The sequence below is a fragment of the Onychomys torridus genome, chromosome 2, assembly GCF_903995425.1.
Source record: "Onychomys torridus chromosome 2, mOncTor1.1, whole genome shotgun sequence".
NCBI classification, from domain to species: domain Eukaryota; kingdom Metazoa; phylum Chordata; class Mammalia; order Rodentia; family Cricetidae; genus Onychomys; species Onychomys torridus.
The window spans coordinates 27059540-27078901 of NC_050444.1; the positions used below are offsets into that span (position 1 = coordinate 27059540).

General features: G+C 43.9%; 1 pseudogene; it reads left to right on the forward strand.

The window, feature by feature from the left end:
* Nucleotides 1-780: 780 nt before the first annotated feature.
* LOC118577269 lies at nucleotides 781-1423 on the forward strand (annotated as a pseudogene).
* Nucleotides 1424-19362: the final 17939 nt, after the last annotated feature.

Here is a 19362-nt window from a genome sequence, read left to right on the forward strand (position 1 = left end):
AACAAATGTATATGGGTACTTTGCCTGTACGTTGGTCTATGCACCACACGTATGCCTGGTGTCCAGGGAGGCCAGAAGAGGGTCAGATCCCCTGAGATTGAAGTTACAGATGGTCACCCTGTGGAGGCTGAGAACTGAACTGGGCTCCTCTAGAACACCTGGTGCTCTTAACCACTGAACCATCTCTCCAGCCTGAAGAGTAAATCAATTTTAAAAAGAGAAATCTTCACTAGAACCCAGAGCACCAAGGCTTGCCCAGGCTGGAAGGGCTGAAAGCCCTCCATAAGGAAACACAGAAAAAAATAAAACAAAGTAGAAACTAACTCCTAGTTCTGGAACCTGAGAGACAACGGAAAGACTTCAGGAAAGATGACAGAACAACCAGTCAAGGGTCATAAGGAGAACACCAGGGGTAGGCAGATCTGGAGCTGAAGTCAGCTGTATACTTCATTTGCCTTGTATCTGGAAACTTCCCCAAAACACCCAGCCTCAATTTCCCTTAATCTTATTGTCGGACATTGTAGTTATTTCTATTTTATACTATAGTGGATCACACTGTGGTCAATGTCTGTGTCTGTGACTCAATAGGAGAGATTCCTTGAAGTAAAATGTCAAGAGTTCACTCCCTGAATAGAGTAAGGGTGGCTGGGCTCTGGCAGTCAATCGTATGCTTGAGGGGAGATGTTCTCTGCTTCCTAGATGTAATGAACTTTATGTTTATTATCCAACAGTGAATATGAATCAGACAGAGGTTTAATTAAATATAAATTACCGGATGCTATTTGTTTAGTACCTACAAGAACACAGTGTATGGCCTAATTCTTAGATAGGGAGCACCAGGAGATATGAATTTTCCTCATTTGATGTCACTGGCATCCCATCTTGTGTCTCATGAGATCTGTTTGTTTGTTTGTTTTGTTTTGTTTTGCCTAAGACTTACTTGCAAAGGCTTTAATACTGTACACAGAATTAAGTCATCTATAGCAGTTCTGAATTACCTAAAGACCTCAGGAGAAGATAAACTTGCTGGTGTTTTTCTTGGAGACTGGTGGATGGACTTAAGAGCTGCTGCTTCTGGAACGTGTCATACGGAGCCAGGTGATGACGACGCTTTTGTTTGAGGTCGTATTTGTATTTCTTAACCCACTGCACCATCGAAAGCAGTGGCAGAAAGGCAGAGATGAAGGGCCCTTTCGTCTAAAGGGTCCTGTACCGTTTGCGGCGGCCTCAGCAGATGAAATACAGAAGAACTCATTGGAGAAAGGGGCACAGGAGGTGTAAGCTCCCAGGAACATCCATTGGCTTGAGAAGAAGGCAAATCATTTCACAGCAGTGGAATGATGGTCAACTGAGGATGTATTCAAAGAAATAAATACACAGATCTTGTTTCGGCCAAGAAATCGCTGAAATGGACAAGCAGTAATTGTCATTAAAAGCTATGTTATTTTGGTTCAAGGCCAGCATGGTCTGCAGAACAAGTTCCTGGACAACCTGGGCTACACAGAGAAACCTGTCTCACCCTCCTGCTAAAAGCCTTCTTATTTTGGAAAAAATGTACAGTTAATTTCATAAAGAACCACCACCACCACAACAACAATAATAATAAGGTCAAAGGTATCTGATACCCAGTTAGACTGCCTCCCCCTGAATCTCGGCATTCCGCACTTGAGTGTGTTGACGGCATATGGGGGTGCTTGCTTCTCAGTACTCTCCATAATTGCTTTCACAAGAAAGTATCAAATATTGATTCCACTAGTTTTTGTTTTTGAGACATCATGGTCATACTATGTAGCCCTGGCTGGCCTAGAACTCCATTGGTATACCAGGCTAGGCTTGAACTCACAGAGATCTCCCTGCCTCTGCCCCCTGGGTGCTGGAATTAAGTATGTGTGTCAGGACACCTGGCTGGCCTCCTTTGTTCTATCACGTGCACTTCTGTAACTGCTAATGAAGTTGCATTTTCACAGTTAACAGATGTTTGCATTTCTTCTGTAGCCTGCCAGTTTATATGACCTGCATCTACTTTTATGCCCCCATATTTTTTCATTGCTCAATTAAGAATAATTTATACACCAAAAACCCCAGCCAAAATTCTTTAGGTACCATAAATTGGCAAGTTTTTTGCCTAATTTTTCATGATGTCTCTTTCATATTCAGGTGCTTAAGATGAACATGGACTAATAAATTTCGAATTCTCTAAAATCATCCAGGAACACATTCTTGGCAATCATGGAGGAAAATTCATTTAGATGTATATGCCCTAGCCATGGTAGGTGTTAGATGTGCAGAGAATATTAAAAACTCAGAAATGAAGAAAGTCATTAATACATAGAATTATTTTCTTTTTGACACAGGGTCTCTCTATGTAGAATATGCTCACCTCAAACTCACAAAAATTCACATAACTCTGTCTTCTGAGTGCTGGAAGTAAAGGTGTGTACACCATGCCCAGTTTTAGTTAATGAACAAAACAAATGTTTAAGCTTAACAAGATACATATGAATCATCATGATTCTTCATTTTTAAAAATAATTTCAAGCCAGGCAGTGGTGGCACATGCCTTTAATCCCAACGCTTGGGAGGCAGAGGCAGGCAGATCTCTGAGTTCAAGAACAGCCTAGTGTACAGAATAAGTTCCAGGACAGCCAGGACTGCACAGAGAAACCCTGACTTAAAAAAAAAAAGTAATTTCAAAATTTGTTTTGTTTTTGATACAGGGCTGGCTTGTTTTGTAGCTGGCTTGGAACTCAGTATGAAGACCACGATGGCCTGGAAATCACAGAGATCCTCCTGTTTCTGTCTCTTCCAAGTATTGGGATTAAAGGTGTGCACCACCACACACAGCCCTCAAATTTCAGACAGACTTTCACATCCTTTTGTCAGAGATCAGGACATTTAAATATTTAAACAAAATATCACATACTGTCTTAGTTCATTCTGCTGCTGTAAAAGAAAATGCCATAAATTGAGTAATTTTAAAACAACAGAAATTTATTCTCTAGGCTGAGATGTCCAAGTTCAAGGCAGTATGAGTTCCTGGAGCTGTTTTGTCTTGTTGTTTGCTGGGGTTGGAGGCAGCCGTTTTGAAATAGAGTCTCATGTAGTCCAGGCTGGTTTCTAACTTACAGCTGGTGATGGCCATGAACTCCCCATCCTCCCCAAGACCTGGGATTACAAGTGTGTGCTGCCATACCTGCCTCTGGGTCTATGAGGACCCACTTTTCAATGGCAGGGCACCTTGTAGCCATGTCCTCACATGGAAGAAGCAAAGTGGCTCCCTGGGGCTGCCTTGTAAAGGCACCGAATCTGGGTGGAGTCTGATCATGAAGTAACACCTACTCTCCTCTCAAAGGTCCCATTTCCTAATGCCAACCTGTTGGATGAAGCTTTCACCCTGTGCACTGGGACATAAACATATCATGATAAGTCCGAGTCCCTGGACCCAGCAAAAGCACAGAGCACTAACAAAACAATTCAAGCCACCACACCATGCCAAACACAAATGCAACCAAGAGATTGATGGTCATCTTCCAAAATAAGGTGCAATGGCTTGCCTGTCTCCCTCCCTCCTTCCCTCCCTCCCTCCCTTCCTCCTCCCTTCCCTGCCTCCCTTCTTCCCTCCCTCTCTCCTCTCTCCCTTCCTTTCTTGTCTCATGTAGTCCTGACTGATCTTGGATTTCTGATCTTCCTGCCTCCATGTTCCAAGCACTGGGACTGCAGGCATGCAGACACATGCTGCCAATAGTAGTGTACTTATGTATAGGAAAAATATTAAATACACCTGAGGGCTGGGGTTATCTCTATGGCTTATGCATCTCTCTCTCTCTCTCTCTCTCTCTCTCTCTCTCTCTCTCTCTCTCTCTCTCACACACACACACACACACACACACACACACACACACACACACACACACGATAAACAGGATTAGATACACACATAGTAACACCAACTCCTTCCTCCCCACTTTGGGGTGGGCAACACAGGACTCTAATTGGTCCTCCCTAAGACACACCCACAGTTACTGAACTCCTGGATGGACTGCTATGATTGGCCAGGCCAAGGGTGGAAGGAATTATTCTGGGGAATCTAAAGTGGTGGTGACCACAGAGCAATAGCTACCACAGAATGCTGCAGAAAGACAGAAGCAGAGATGTGGAAGGATGGTTTGTTTTTGATCTTTTCAGGTTTCCTTTTTTTAAATTGAGGTATAACACACAGAGACAAGTACACACATTTTCAATATAGAATTTGATGAAGGATTACATAGTGGATTCACCCATATAACCACCACCACCAAGATTCTGGAGTCCAACGTCATGCCTGGAGGTCTGGGAAGCACATTCGGTCTGGGGAGACTCCACTCAGGGCTGCCGCCTACACATGCCAACTCAACTCCCCCAAACATGCACAACTTAACAGTCACGCTACCTCCTACAGCACCAGCTAAAAGCAGGAACCTTCTGATGTTCTTTCTTCCTGCTCTCAGACACAGTCCTTCTTAAACACAGGAGATGGATGTGAGCAGTCCTCAGAAGACATCTTCCCACCACTTCTCAGTCAGCTGTCAGCTTCCTGTCCATCTCCCTATTCATCCCACAGTGCTATGGAATAAGCAAGTGGCTTGATGATTCTTTTGAATATTTGGCTGTCAACCTATTATTATGTTCTTTACTCAGAATAAAATCACTATACATACATCAAACAATGTCCCTTCTCCTAGTGTCAGGAATGGGGCATAAGTGAATGTCTCCCCCATGCTTACTTTGTAATTTGAAAGTAATATATGTAACTGCTAAAACTCCTCAAAGCATAAACTGTAAATCATCCATAGCCCCACCACACAGAACTGATTGGTGCAGATATTATCTGCCCAGGGTTTACCCCTTCAGTATTGGTGCAGACATTATCTGCCCAGGGTTTACCCTTCAGTATTGGTGCAGACATTATCTGCCCAGGGTTTACCCTTCAGTATTGGTGCAGACATTATTCTGCCCAGGGTTTACCCTTCAGTATTGGTGCAGACATTATCTGCCCAGGGTTTACCTCTTCAGTATTGGTGCAGACATTATCTGCCCAGGGTTTACCCCTTCAGTATTCGCTTTGCCTCTTTTACACAAAACTCACAACAGCTGTCTCTTGAACACACCTCTTGGTCTCCTCGTCTGCCTATAAAACCATGTGAATCTGCATTTCCCACAGGAAGTGTGGGTGGAGTAAAATTTTTTTAATTGGCTACTTAGGAGCACTTCACCTTGAGCCCAAAGGGAAGGCTGGAGACCAAAGTACCTTTGGATCACAAAGAAAAAAAATTGTGAAGGAAGATACCATGACGTTTTCATGGCCAACACGCAGCTGTAAAGCAACAGAGCTCATTTGGTGGAGTGCACGAACTATAAATCTCAATCACATGAGCAGATAACCAACTTAGTGGGCCTTCAGAGCCTGAAGTCTCCGCCTGCGGGTCATCCATTAGTGGGCCACAACACACAGAAAGGCTACACAACAGGCCATTTCTATATTACATTACATCTCTCATGGGGTGTTCATGAGAGAGCAGTTAAGACACTGTCTGCAGGATTAGCTAGTTGTTTAGATAGTGATTTGAGATTGATGTCTAGCAGTAGAACTCCCTTCTCTGTCCATGGCTTCTCTGCAGTTAATAAACATGAAACAGCTTTCCAGGCAACCGAATCCGTTGAAAAGCAGAATTAAAGCTGAATACAATCAATTCAGATGTCAAGACTCATAATGGAGAAGAGAGTGCCATGACAAAATGGTCATCTAACTTCTTGTACTCACATGAAGGCAGAAGCATATTGAGCCTGGACCCTCTGACAAGGATTGCCTCCAAGTAAACTTCTGAAGCCTCCCACAAATGGCTCACAGTCACCTAAAGGGAACGACTGGAAAGAAAATGGATGGCTATTCCAACAAGTTTGGATTGAGTAATATACCTTCTGTGAGACGCCAGGAGCATCAATCCTAAAGAAACGAAATGATTTGATTATGTAAAAGTATCCATGCCTCAAACGACCACAAAACAATTTGAAAAGGTTTTGTTTATGTATTATATTACAGGGAAGTACAACCCTATCTACCTGAAGCTTTCTTGGCTGTAATTATTTGGGTGAGTGTTAATCACTCTGAGTCTCTGTTGGTTCTGAATGGGGCATGGACACTGCAATGTCATGAAAACAGGCTCTGAGGAAGTTTCCACTGAGTGCCAGACACTGCTTCATCCAGAGGGCAGATGAGCCACGGGTGTGGAGGGTCCACAGCTTCAGAGCAGTACCTTGGAAGACTTCAACCTACGTCTAAATCCAGGTCTTGCAGCTGTTAGCTGAGTGACCCTCGGGTTGGCCCTGAGCTCCCTACATAGCTTAAGTGTGCCCAGAACTCATCCAGATCTTCCTGTCTTTGACTCCCGAGTGTTGGGATTACAGGTATGCCTCCATGTCTGGACAGACTCACAAATTTATTATCATAAAAAGATGTGACTAAGCTAGGCACAGTGATGTGCATATACCTGTAATTCTAGTATTCATTCAGGAGGCAAGATAGGAGGGTCAGAGTTCAAAGTTATTCCCAGCTACTTAGTGAAATCAGGGCACCATCATGGCAACACACAACCCTTTGTAACTCCTATTTCAGGGGACCTGACATTCCTCTGGTCACTCCTTAGGCACCATGCACATATGGTGCCAGGACATACATGCAGACAAAACACACATACCCATGAAACGGAGACAAAGTGAGTTTGAGGCTAGCCTGGTCTACAAAGTGAGTTCCAGGAAAGGTGCAAAGCTACATGGAGAAACCCTGTCTCGAAAAACCAAAGAAAATTTTTTTTCTCTCATAAATAATACTGTGAAGAATGCTTTTGTATAGACTCTTCTACCTTGGGAAAGCTCTGGCTTATGTACATTTGGAGGACTTGAGTGATATTATCAACTGGTTTCTTGGGTCTCAGCCAACTATCACTATTTCCTTTCACTTCACATTTGCAAGTGTAGAGTATTAGAATGTGAAAAATAGCACAACTCCTTCCTCAGTTTTAATTTCTATTTGAGGATATTCACCCCGCATTTCTGTTATTTGCATGTAAATCAAATTTTTATGGCAAGTGTTATAGTTTCATTTTGCTGATGAATGTTTTGAAACATGTGACAGACTGGTTTTCAAGGAAGAACTAGTATCACTGTCACACCTCCCACCGTGACGACTTTATCAGTCTGTAAGATGGGAATGTCTTGATCGTGGAGTATGTTTTTTCCAGATGGCTTTTTATTTATTTGTAATAGGGACTCTACCTGCTATCCAGGCCGACCATGAACTCTCAATCCTGATGCACGTAAGAATGATATCATGTGTTACCAAGCCCCACATGGTCTTTCTTTTTTTCATTTTTGTAGTTTCTTTTTCTTCCTTCCTTCCTTCCTTCCTTCTCTCTCTCTCTCTCTCTCTCTCTCTCTCTCTCTCTCTCTCTCTCTCTCTCTTTTCTCTTCTTTTTTAGTTTTTCAAGACAGGGTTTCACTGTGTAGTTCTGGCTGTCCTGGACTGGAATTCCCTCTGTAGGCCAACTAGGCTGGGCTCAAACTGAGAGATCCGCCTGCCTCTGCTCCCAAGTGCTGGGATTAAAGGCATGTGCCGCCATGCCTGGCTGAAGTTACTGATTTTTTAAGCTGTCCTGCTCTGTCACGGTCTGGCTCTGGCATTTCCGCTCAGGTGTGTGGTTCCACTTTGCTCTAAATCTCCCCTTTGTCGTCATGGTAGGTTGGCTGGTCCCCGCTCCCCCAGACTGTCACCTCCTCTGTTTTCACATCCCTTGTGCCCTATCTCCCTGCTTTTGATGGGGGTGTTCCAATCTGAGCTGGTAAACGTGGCAGGTTTTCATGTTCATCTTGCTTATATCAGTCCCATACACTGAGTCAATCGTTGAGAGAAAAAAAGAGCTATGTTCCATACATAGTTATGATATTTGCCACTGTTATACAGTTGTAAGTTGATTTTCAAAAGGATATTTTTGTTTCTATTAAGTATAGTTACTATATGGCGGCATATGCAGTACGTGTTTGCACGGTTTTTTGTTTATTAAAATTCAGGACTTTTTGGCAGCTGTGCAGTACATTCAACCTCAGCACTTGGGAGGCTGAGCAGATGGGTCTCTGTGAGTTTGAGGCCAGTCTGATCTACATATTGTAGATTCTAGGACAGCCAGGGCTGTGCAAAGAGAACTTGTCTCCAATCTCTGAGTTCGAGGCCAATCGGGTCTATAAAGTGAGTTCCAGGACCGCCAGGTCTACACAGAGAAACCCTGTCTCAAAAAAACAAAAAAAGAAAAAAAAAAAAAAAGAGTAAAGCCAAGTCTGATGGTCCAGGCCAATCTATGTTCTTGAACTCTGGAGGCTAAGTCAGCAGGATCCCAAGTTCAAGACCTCCCTCGATAGCAGAGTGAGTTTAAAGCCAGACCGGATAATCTAGCAAGACAGTATCTCAAATAAAAAAAACTGGACATAGCTCAGCGGTGGAGCATTTGCCTAGCATGCCAGAGGCCGTGGGTTTAATCACCAGTACCTCAACAAAGAAAAAAAAATGAGTAAAAAAGATGGGTGATGGTTCATGCCTTTTTTTAAAAAAAGAGAGAGATTTGTTTATTTTATTTTATGTGTATGAGTGTTTATATGTCTGTATATCAGGTGTATCCTGGAACTATAGTTAGGGATAATTGTGAACCACCGTGTGGGTACTTGAATGGAGCCCAAGTCCTCTGCTAAGGCAGTTAGTTGTAGTGCAGGTCTGAGGCCGGCTCGGCAACATAGTGAGTTCCAGGCTAGCTAGAACTACGTAATGAGACCCCATCTCGCCAGGAGAAAATCAAACTAAGTCCAGGTTTGTGTTTCTAGAAGAAGCAGATGCGATCATGTTTTCCTCACCACCTTGAACTAACCGATGACTACTCTTGCCTCCCTGGCCTCATCTGTACTGTCTCTGTCTACATCCGACTTTAGGATCTGGCCATTGGCCTTTCTAGCTCCCAATCACAACTCCACGTGTAACTGAGAACGGTTCTGGTCGTCTTCCACAGCAAGGTAAGAACAAGGCAGTCCTGTGTTCTCCTGTGTGATGAAAGCCAAATGGCAGGGCAAACGCCGGGCACTTCCCTACCTGGCAGCCTCAGGGCTTGCCATGGCCGGCAGGAGGGGCTCTCAGCTGTCCTGAAGAACGGTACTGTCAGGGTCATTGTGCTCATCACTGTGACTCATCCCTGGTACTACTGCTGGCCAGTCATTACACACACACACACACACACACACACACACACACACACACACACACAATTAGAAAGAGAATTCATCACCAGAAATAGCTTTTAGGAAGAAGCTTTTTATCCACAGAGAACATTTTAAGGCACATTTCAACATTTTTATGAACAAGAATTTAAAGGATTCCATGGCAACGGTCGGATGAGGTAACGTGTGCACCCACAGGTGCTTCAGAAGGGAGCCCAGCCGTCCATTTAAGGGAACCTAGACTTTAATGTCAGTCTTCAGCAATAACAAAAATGACACAATTTTTAAAAATGTTTTTAAAATGATAAACTTCTTACTAGCAGTCCATATATATTAGACTGGAAAAATGGGGTGGAACTGACAGGCGATTTCATAGCAAGTTCCTAAATACAGCCTTGGGCCTCTTGGAGTGTCTGCAGCAGTAACCGCCATGAGTCATGCAAAGTCTTGCACCTCACAGGAAAAACTTTAATTGGACCCAACTTTCCCTGGTAAGAACGGGCACAGCCCAGGAACTGCTGGCAGGAGCCACTGAAAATCAGCTGGGGGTTGGGGGTGTTCCTTTTCAAAATATTTGGGCATTTACCCAACCCTATGTCTAGGCCATTCTTGGGCACAGAATCCTGGTAGTGGAAAACATGAGGTTTCATCCAACCAGAAGTCTGGATGACGGGAACTGGCTGGCTTACCTAAGCGGAAGTTCTCTGCCCTTTCCCTCCCCAGCCCTCCCCCTCCCCACTGTGTCTAAACTATTAGGTCTCAGCATATACTTATTCCTTCAGGTCTTGCATCCACCAGAAAAAAAAAAGGCTTACAAAACAACCATTCTCCTGACACTGTATTTACAGCTATCAGCATACAAAAGTGTACATTATGAATAGAGAAATATAAAACTAAAGCTCCTGTACTGAAGGGTTGTCCAGATGAGGATGACAGTTAGGGAGTTTTATTTTGTGGACAACAAAATGCTGGTTTCCTGGAGTCAACTCTAAAACCAGCATGTGGTAACACTCTGGAATTGGAGGCACTTCCTCATGGGACACACAGCATCACAGGTGTGTCACCTCAGAGGGGGAGATGAACAGAGCTCTTCTTCAGGCCCGCATCACAGGCTGATCGTGTGCTCCACAGCACTGGTTCCTCAGGCTGCACCAGCGAGGGCAGGCATGCTGTGCTGTTTCTGTTCTTAGCCTGGCCTGCCTCAGATGACGGGCGCACCTGGCTTTCTAGGCTTCTCACAGACTCAAATCCCAAACCTCTGGTGCAAGTGATTGACTTGATTTTAAGTCTAACTTTGATCATTTGTAAAACGGGAATAATTATTGAGTCCTTTAAGAATTAACGTTCGAACATATGGAAAGTAGAAGCTGGCGCATGGATATCTACAAGAGCACTATATAATATTACTTCTGTTAATACATGACATACCAGTGCGCTTAAATTAGTGACATTTGCTTTTTGAGTTATGGAGCTCAGCATGGCCTCGAACTCATGGCAACCTTCCCGCCATGAGCTGGGGTTACAGGCACGAGTCACTGTGTCTAGCTTTAAAGAAAAACAAAACAAAACAAAACAAAAAGCCAGAACAAAACCGTAAGCTCTGGAGTCTGCAAGCATTAGAAGGGAGATGAACGCCAGGCTGTAGTCACCAAGGCTTGGCGGAAGGCCCAGGCCCCACCTGCTCCGCTCCAGCTTGCCCCACACCCAGCTAGGCTAGAGGCATCTTCAAAGAGCCACTTGGACCCCACAGCAGCCTGAAAATCCCTGCGGAAGGCTATTTAGAGGAGAAACAACACTCCTCATTTCAGGCTTGCTCTGGGTTTGTAAGCCAGTTTTGCTTAAACAAGAAGGTCATGGGCAGGGCAGGCCAGCCAAGGCAAAGACTGAGAAAACGTCCCACAAAGGCGGCTCCTGGAGGACCTGGCAATTCACAGCAACCAAGGGAATAAAATGTAAACATGGAGCTAAGTTTTGTCCGGTAAGTTTGAATTCAAGTTCGCTTTAGGTTCACTTGGGAATCTGGAAGATTCTTAACCATGCCTTTACATCCAAGCCGGGCTAGATGTACTGAAAGAATTGGGCTGGGAGGCAGGCAGAGACTGATGGGTCTTCCAGAGTTTCAGGATAGCCTAGTTTACAAAGTAAATGTAAACCAGGGCTACACAGTGAGACCCTGTGTCTCTCAAGTAATTATACAAACAAACAAGTAAAGAATCCCCAGCAATCACTTCCAAAAGCTAGTTAGAGCTAAAGTGGGAATTCTGAAGTATGACAGAAAAGGCGTGGAATGCGCATCCTGCTCTCATCCAGGAGGAAAAGGAGATGCAGAACCAGCTTATAAACTTTGAAAACTCAGGTGTGGTAGCACCAGTAATCCCAGCAGTTGGGAGCTGGAAGCAAGGTTAAGAGTTCAAGGTCATTTTGGCTAGTTTGAGGCCTAAGATGTAAAAGACTGCCTTCCAGTTGGGTGGTGGTGGCACACGCCTTTAATCCCAGCACTCAGGAGGCAGAGCCAGGCAGATCTCTGTGAGTTGGAGGCCAGCCTGGTCTATAGAAAGTTCAAGGCCAGCCTGGGCTACCAAGTGAGTTCCAGGAAAGGCACCAAAACTACACAGAGAAATCCTGTCTTGAAAAACCAATCAATCAATCAATTAACTAATTAATTAATAAAAATAAATAAATAAAAATAAAAATAAGACCAACAAAACTACAACTCCCTCTCCCAAAGCTAAAACCTCCAAACTGCCAGCCTTGGTATCTCCTGCTGGAAACACCAATACTACTGAGACAAAGTGACTACCCACAGTTCCAGGCCAGCCAAGACTACATAATGAGACCCTGTCCAAACAAAAGTCACATTATAAATAACTTATATAGATGATTTACAAAAATTATTTGTATAGACACTGTAAAAGACAATGTACATACATATAAACTTAGATCAATATTTACTGATGAAAAATAAAATGTTTCTATGAGGGCTAAAGAAATACACTTGTTAACAATAGTATTCTCATAATACACCAAATGGTCTGGACAGTGGAAGAAACATTCTTCAACCAGTCACCAAATTTACCCACTCAATGGAGATAAAGCCAGCTCATATCTAACTGTGGCTTAATTTTGAAACCTTCCAGATCACATTTGCCAGTCAGAAACTTCGGCTTCCAATCTTCTTTTCATAGTGTGCCCCAATAGAAGTTCACATATTCTCTTCCAGTGAATGAGAGAGCCATATTCACAAAACTATTACTTCTTAGAAATCTTTTGCTAGTCTTCATCCCTGAGATATAAAGACCTTAAACATGTGCTGCATCCTGCAGGGTGGTGGGGGCGCACACCTTTAATCCCAGCACTCGGGAGGCAGAGGCAGGAGGATCTCTGTGAGTTCGAGGCCAGTCTGTTCTACAGAGTGAGTTCCAGCAAAGGTGCAAAGCTACACAGAGAAACTCTGTCTCAAAAAAACAAATCAAAATAAAGAGCAAAACATGTGCTACATCCTAATTATTAATCCCAGGGTGAAATATTTTTAAATTACTATGATAAGGTTCAGTTTTTTTAGTTTCAATTGCTTAAAATGTTTCTTTAATACACAGTTAAACTTTGCTCCCTATGAGCGCTTGTGGTTAAAATTAAAACTGATTGGGGCTGGAGAGATGGCTCAGAGGTTAAGAGCACTGGCTGTTCTTCCAGAGGCCCTGAGTTCAATTCCAGCAACCATATGGTGGCTCACAACCATCTATAATGAGATCTGGTGCTCTCTTCTGGCATGGAACACTGTATACATAATAAATAAATAGAATATTTAAAAAAATAAAATAAAACTGATGAATTTGTTAGAATACCTAAGATGCCTGATGCTGGCACTGGAGAGATAAGATAGTTCAGCAGGTAAGAACACTGGCTGCTCTTTCAAAGGACCGGGTTTGGTTTCCAGCACCAACGTGGTAGCTCACAACTGTTTGTAACTCCAGTCCAGGGGATCTGACGCCCCCTGCCAGTCTCTAGAGGCACAGACTGCAGACACTCAGACATACAAACAGGCAAATCCCCATAAAATGAGATGAATAAAACCCTCAAAAGGTCTTGAATGCCAGATACTCCCAAAATGAATTATATCAATAAAAGCAGTAAGAGATGTATTTTTTAAATGGTGTATCAAAAAGAACAGGGGCTGTAGATGTAGTGCACCCAGTGTGAGTAAATTGTGGGTTTGAGGGGTTGGGGATTTAGTTCAGTGGTAGAGCGCTTGCCTAGCAAGTGCAAGGCCCTGGGTTTAGTCCTCAGCTCCTGGAAAAAAAAAAAAAAATTGTGGGTTTGATCCTCAGTGTGGCAAGACTCATGGGCACTCCCAAAGGACTCATGATTGATTTCAGAAACCATGACAAAGAGTGACCCCAGAAAGTTCCCCAGCCAAAGCCTTTTATCGGTGTGCATGATTCCGGCATGAACCATGTAACACAGGATCCAACTAGGCTTGAACCCCTGAAGAATGCCCTGTGACTTCTCAGGCCCACACTGTAACCCACCCTGGTGATGTCAGCATGGACAGGACACCTCAGCATCAAGATGATTCAAGTTAGGGCATGTTTCATTCTCCGTGCCTGCCATCTGTACCTCTTCTGGAAGCCCTTGGATCTTACCATCAAAAGAAACTTGGTCAAGCCAGGGAGATGCCTTGGCAGGCCAAGCACCTGCTCTGCAAGATGGTCAACCTGGGTTTTGATCCCTGAAACCAACATAAAGGTGGAAGGAGAGGACCGATTCCAAAGCTGACGGTCTGACCCACACATGCACCGTGGCACATGCAAACCCAAACCCAACCACCCACAATAATGAATGAGTAAAGTTTTAAAGAGGGATGGTTGCAAAGCTCATATAAAAGTCAACTATTATTATTATTAATACCCAGGTGGTGGTGGCACACGCCTTTAATCCCAGCACTTGGGAGGCAGAGGCAGGCAGATTTCTGAATTCAAGGCCAGCCTGGTCTGCAGATCGAGTTCCAGGACAGGCTTCAAAGCTACAGAGAAACCCTGTCTTGAAAAACAAAAGAAAACAGAATTATTAATGGAATTGATAGTAGTAGAAGGGTCAGAAAAAGAAGTCAGGGCACTGAGAGCTCCCCTAGTCTGCACAAGGCTTCGGGTTCGATCCCCAGTTACCACCCTCCCCTCCCCCAACACACACACACACACAAAAGCAGGACAGCAGGTGGGTGTTGTGGCCCAAATCTATTAATCACACACTCAGGAGACTAAGGCAGGACTTCCCTGAGTTCCAGTACATCCTGGCTAATACTGAGTTCCAGGCTAGCCTACCAAGGCTCTTTTAAAAGGAAGGAAAGTCAGGGTTTCTACTGCTGCAATGAAACACCATGACCAAACAACAAGTTTGGGAGGAAAGGGTTTATTTGGCTTATTCTTCCGCATTGCTGTTCATCACTGAAGGAGGAATCTGGAGGCAGGAGCTGATGCAGAGGCCATGGAGGGGAGATGCTTACTGGCTTGCTTCCATGGCTTGCTCAGCCTGCTTTCTTACAGAACCCAGGACCACCAGCCCAGGGACGGCACCACCCACCATGGCCTGGCCCTCCCCCACGGAACACTAATTGAGAAAATGCCTTCCAGCGGGATCTCATGGCAGCATTTCCACAACTGAGGCTCTTTCCTCTCTAATGACTCTAGCTTGTGTCAAGTTGATACACAAAGCCAGCCAGTACATAGTATATTAATATATGATTATATATATTCATATATGATATACTTGAAACATCAAATCTGACTTTTTTTTTGGGGGGGGTTGTTTTTTCAAGACAAGGTTTCCCTGTGTAGCTTTGCGCCTTTCCTGGAACTCACTTGGTAGACCAGGTTGGCCTCGAACTCACAGAGATCTGCCTGGCTCTGCCTCCCAAGTGCTGGGATTAAAGGCGTGCGCCACCACCGCCTGGCCTGACTTTTTTCAAGTTAATTTCAGCATGCATGCAAGAAGACGTTTTTTTTTAGTGGTAAACTAGCTAATACCTCTTTACTTGCTCTCTGCCTGCCTGCATAATGTGTGCTCGTTTCCCACCAAGATCCACTTTGAGGTCTAAAGTCACAATGCCAATACAAGACTCAGTCTGCGTCCCTGGCCCGGCATGCTGAAGCCTAGACTAACTCCCTCTCACAGCCATGACAGAAACCAAACAAGACGCAGCCATATGCTGAAGAAATGGCTTACACAGAACTTAAAATCAAGGAGTGCCAGGAACTTGAGAAAAACACACAAAAAGCTTAAACGCAACCGCTGTCCCAGTGAGCTGTCAATGCTTGAGTACAACAGGCTGTGTCATAAACTGCTAAAAATGGCAGTGAGTACCAAGGTCTGGCCAGGCACACGGCCCTGTGGTAGCTTCGGTTTGCCCCGGATTTTGCCCTAGCCTTGGATTCTTTGACGAGAGAAAGATGAAGTCTGTGGCAGTCTTTCAAGTGGTGTGCAATTAATCTTGTGGAGCACATTTGAGGAACCATTACCATGACATTTCCTAACCCATATTTTCATTTCATTCATTCATTCATTCATTCATTCATTCATTTATGTTTGTTTATTTGTTTATTTGTTTATTTATTTATTTATTTATTTGGGCAGGTTCTCCCTTATGCAGCTCAGCCTGGACTCAAGATTCTCTTGCCTCAGGGTTCCTGAGTGCTGGGGCTACAGATATGTACCACCAAGCTTAACTTGACTCATACTTTAAGGTTGAAATTTAGAAATATACTACTGAGCAATAAATAACTTCAGGACGTAAACTGGCTATGGAAACAAGCAATGCTGCCTTTCTCCCATCATACAGACATGAGTGGCCTATACTTACATCTTTTTCAAAATGGTATAAAATTAACAGTTTTTTGTGGGAAGCCCACAGAGGTTTCCTAGTGAGATGTGAGCTTGCTGTACCCAGCAGGGCTGCATTAGGGGATGACTTGACCATGGTCACTAGGTGTTTGGGATGGTCTGCACTTGCTGTGCTAGAGGGGGGTCTTTTGCCTCACCCCTTGGTATTTCTTTAAAAGGCCCTCTAGTAGAGACAGAAGGGGCCGGTGGATAAGGATCCAGGCCCTCCCGAGCTATCCTATGTTTTCTAACTGTCTCTGTCTCTCTATACTTCTATCTATAAATGTCTCACTTCTCCCTACTCAAGAGTACCCTGGGTTATAAAGGTGGCAGCTGGCCTGCCACAGTTCTTCAGCTACATAGCAGGTTCAAGGTTCTCATCAGCTCTATGAGACCCTATCTGAAAACAAAAACAAACAGGAGGCTAGAGAGATGTTAACTGAGTGAATTCTTGCCGAGCAAACACAAGGACCTTAGTTCAAATCCCCAATACATAAAAAGCCAGGCATGTGGCTTTGCATGTAACCCCGACTGCTGGGAATGGGGACGGAAGGACGGCTGGCTGTCAACCTTGGTTTCGGTTTGGGGAGAAGTCCTGTCAAAGGAATCAAGTGAACGTGACAGAGCAGGACACTGATACCACGTGGACAGACAGGTGCTTGCAGGCATACTGTCGAACGTGTCCATAACGCCCCTGCCCAAAGCACACATGATAGGAATAGCAAAAGAAACACAATTAGAAGAGCCGTGGGGCCTAGGCATGGTGCTTTTAATACCTGTGTGCTTGGAAGGCAGAGGCAGGCAGAGCTTTACGAGTTTGAGGCCAACGTGGTCGACACAGTGAGTTCCATGACAGCCAGGGAGACACAGAGACAATTTGTCTCAAAAGGAAAAGAAGACAGGGGGTGGGGGGTGGGGATGGGGTGTGGGGGGGGAGGCTTGAGACTTTAAAATTTGGTTTCATAAGTATTTAATAAGAAAAATGAAAATTTTCTCATTTCTTTTAGACTATGATCTGAAATGCAATTAAATAGCCTCTCATCTTCTGATATATATATTCCAGAAGGAATTTATCAAATGTATATTAGAATTATGCTGCATTAACCCAATTATGAAATTCTTACATTTTTGGTTGTGAGTCTAGCCTTTAATGGCTGAGCCATCTCTCTAGGCCCCAATTATTAAATTCTTAAAGCACATATACATTCTGATTTTAAGTGGCAAGTTTAACATGAAATTAAGCTTGCTTTTCTAAGACCTAACCTAGTACAGCAAATTAACATGCTTTTTGTTTTGTTTTGTTTTTAAAAAAACAAACAAGAGATCATTCTAGATGCTGTTCTGTAAACTCTCTTGGGCATACTAGTTTTCTTCTCTTTCTTTCTTTTTTTCCTTGAGACAGGGTTTCTCTGTGTAGCCCTGGCTGTCCTGGAACTCATTCTGTAACCCAGGCTGGCCTGGAACTCACAGAGATGCGCCTACCTCTGCTTCCCCAGTGCTGAGATTAAAGGCGTGCCTCACCACCACCGGGCTTCTAGGATTATTTCCTAGGTGCCATAAGCTGCTAAGGCCCCAAGCATGCCTCAAATACATTGTACCGTCTCACTCCTTTCTGATTCTGCTACACACATGAGAAAAAATCACCTCCAATACAGACTTCTGGAAATGGAAGGATTACTGGGTGGGTTCTAAGAAGGCAGATTTCCACTTGACTCAGTTCAAGGAAGACTTCAGCTAAATGACATAGTAAGAGGTACTCACAAAGAAGCAAGCACTTAAGACTTTAACAGAGGCTGGCTGCTGGTCTATGGGAACTTTTCCAGTGTTGTTCCCAGTATAGTTGCAGAGACATAGGTGATGAATTCAGTTAGGCACATGAGTGCTGTGGGATGTCTTTCTGTATGGTGTGAATGTGTTACTCTGATTGGTTGATAAGTAAAACGCTGATTGGCCAGTAGCCAGGCAGGAAGTATAGGCAGGGCAAGCAGATGAGGAGAATTCTGGGAAGAGGAAGGGCTGAGTCAGGAGTCACCAGCCAGACACAGAAGCAAGATGTCAAGGTAGAACTGAGAAAAGGTACCAAGCCACGTGGCTAAACATAAGAATTATGGGTTAATTTAATTAAGTATAAGAGTTAGTCAGTAAGAAGCCTGTGCTAATGGCCAAGCAGTTATAATTAATAAGCTTCTGAGTGATTGTTTTAAAGTGAGCCATGGGATTGTGGAAGCTTGGTGGGACCAGAAAAACCTTCCAGCTACACACCAGGGTGGCTTTGAACTTGCTACACAGCCCCTTGAACACTTTCAGCCCTCTTGCCTCCAGTTGTAGTGCCAGGTTACAGCTGTGCACAGCCATGCCGGAAATCAAAGCCAGGACTTTGTGCACGATAGGCAAGCATTCCAACAACTCAGCTACATTTCGCAGCCAAAGGTGGTTAATTTTTCTCAAAGTGACTTTATCATGTGGTTATCAGTTCATTATAATCACCATGGAGTAAAATATAAATCTAAAGACCTTTGACAACATCCAACAGAAACTAAGGAACTATTACCTAAATGAAGGTTATGCCTTAGGATCCTGTGTGTACCAAATGATAATACATGGTGTCATCTAAATTTTTGTGAGCTCTGAAGAGAGGTTAGGGGTAAATCAAAAGATTACCCACTGGGGCCATTGGAACTGAAAAAGAATACCACGGAAGAGAACAGCAGGAATGGCCATCTTTTGTTCTGCTTTGTGCTTGGTCTCACTATGTAGCCCAGGCTGGCTTCAAACTAGATCCTCCTGCCTCAGCCTTCAAAGTAGCTGGGATTACAGGTATGGACCACTGAACCAAGCTGGCACTGCCAATTCTATGGGGTCAAACAAAGGAGTGTTAAGAATGTTGTCATTAGTCATTACAATGTTCAGTGGTGCAGAATGGGTGGACTGGCAATTAGCTCTTAGAGAGCTTTTCAAGGATGATTCCATTTAACTATTGATGCCAGAATCTAGGTTGTAATGGGCTGAGCAGTGTGTGATACCATATAATAACCTGTCATTCCTAGTGATTATGCTCACAGCAGAATTCTACCATGTCTATTCTGATTACATTTGACATTCCTGGTGGAAGTCTCAGTAGATGAAAGAGAACTTTTCATTTTTTAAATGTCCATTGATATTTTGCCTGCATGTATGTTTGTGTATCAGATCCCC